The following is a 2,156-nucleotide window of genomic DNA, read 5'->3' as shown; positions in this document are numbered from 1 at the left end:
TTTTTTTGGAGTATCAATTCCATCTTTAACATTGTCCTTGCACAACATTTCACAACCTAAACTATGTGAAAAAACGGGTCCTGTTTTTGGCTTTTTTCAAGTTTTTGCAACTATACCACTTTAGAATTCATGTTTGTGAGGTCTATAATGCTAGAGAACTATCTTTAGTAGTCCTCAACATGTCCTGATGCTTCTAGGGAGAAATAAATATTAAAGTTGTAAGTTATGACCAAATTATAAAAATTGTCAAATCCTGTTTTTTAGCCAATTTTAGCTCTTCTATGATTTTTTTGGTGGATTTCATGATATCCAAATTTATTTTTGATTTTCTATGTCGCATATTGTAGCATAAAGCTAACATTCCTTGAGTTTTAGGACACCTAATACCCTATTTTGCATAGTACACAACGATGGTTGATTTTTTCAATTATGGAAGAAAACGAAACATTCTAGTATATCAAGTATAGCTTTTCAATATTGTTAGTTTCTTGTGACAACTACATACATTTTGTAGGTAGTAACCATATCTAGTCATAAGGATCAAATTTGGCTAGATAATGAATAGTTTCTATGGGATTCTACAACTCATAATGTTCAACCCAGTTTTTTCATGTTTGCTGTATTTAACACTTTATCTTTGTCCCCAAGATTCCCCTTGGTAAGAGATGTATTATTCTTTTGACATGCTCCATGGCTCCTTATGAACATAAAGGACAATAGGGAACTAAGAAAACATGCACATATTATTTGTATTGAGCGTGGCTATAGAAACTTTGATGATAGGTTTGCAGAATGGTAAAAATTCAACTTTTTTGTACCTATTTATTTTGGTAAAACAAAAAATAGTGAGTGAGAAGCAATCATATGTTCTGATCACCAACCCATTGAAGTTAACTAGGGAATTTATCTCAAGTCCTACAAAAATCCCTAATCTTATTTTTATGCAACAAAACGTAAGAAATGACTGTTTTGATGAAAATTCACTAGTCCATCAACTTTGGAGGCTTGGTGTGACCAAAAGATGAGAAATTTTACAAGTTTCTTATTTTTTCCATGTTTAGTAGGCCTTGAACTATAACCTCATGAAAGGATTTTACAAAATGAGTGGATCTACTATGGTTTTGGAGGTTTTTTTCAAAACCCTCAAAGGACACTTTTATGTTCTGTTAGGTTACCAACCTATGGTGACATATTAGTGACCTCGTATTCCCTTTCAAATACAACAATGTTGGTGGGGGGCCAGCGTCATCGCTGACGACGTCGCGTTTCATATGTGGAATGTGGAGCAGGTCGGTCTCACGATCATGATCATGATAATGGTCGTGGCCAAAATCTGAATCCTCTCTGCGTGCCAACATCTGTACGGTGGTAGTTTGGGGACCTTGCTCTCGCTGCTGCCAGTGGCGGATGAGGTCCTCCGTCACCGCATCCCGGCTGACCTTTATAACTTCACAATCTTCTTCGCCATCTGATGCAGGAGCTCCGTAGACGACCGCCCACACTCCCCAAGCCGGACAGTCTATACTTAAGTCCACGCCCTTCCTGGCCACCCACCAGCTCCGGGGCTCCTTCAAGGCCAAACGTGACGAAACCTCCACGACGCCGTCGCCCACTCGCTCACCTGCACTTCTACTCTCGCTGTATATCTGAAAATCATGCCTTTACTGCGCAGGTCTTCCATTACGCGACAGAGAAGCGCTTCCCGACCATCGACGACGTGATACGCTGGCGATGCAACCAGCCTCCTCCAGCAGTGTTTGCTCCACTCGACTTTTCCCTCCTTTTGTTCTTGTTCAAGCCTCAGCTGCGCTTCCTCCTGCAGCTCCTGCAACCAGAGCGGCCGCAGAGTATCGCCCACCATCCTCGCTGGAAAGCGCGGCGGTGATCTGCTGCTGATCATAACTCTATTTATAGGAAGGCTGGCAAGGAAAAGCTAATAAAAGCCGATGCTTTTAAATATTTTTGCTCCCTAGATCAAAATACAGGATTATGATTAAAGCACGGAAACGGTGGCGCCCAAACTCAATAAAAAAAAATCTATACACGCACAAACGTGTGCGCGCGATTGAACATTTGTGTATAGTCTCCTACGACGTAAAAATTCTCTTTTTCTTGTTCCTCTCTCTCTCTCTCTCTCTCACAGCCTTGCACAATCT

The 2,156-nt window shown here is 40.8% G+C and overlaps 1 pseudogene; it reads right to left on the bottom strand.

The window, feature by feature from the left end:
- Positions 1-979: 979 nt before the first annotated feature.
- On the bottom strand, positions 980-1,871 carry LOC147426915 (uncharacterized; annotated as a pseudogene).
- Between the last annotated feature and the right edge of the window lie 285 nt (positions 1,872-2,156).

Source organism: Adiantum capillus-veneris, chromosome 24 (assembly GCF_014529385.1).
Source record: "Adiantum capillus-veneris isolate H3 chromosome 24, ASM1452938v2, whole genome shotgun sequence".
In the NCBI taxonomy this organism is placed as follows: Eukaryota; Viridiplantae; Streptophyta; class Polypodiopsida; order Polypodiales; family Pteridaceae; genus Adiantum; species Adiantum capillus-veneris.
This window is presented reverse-complemented; position numbering and strand designations above follow the sequence as displayed.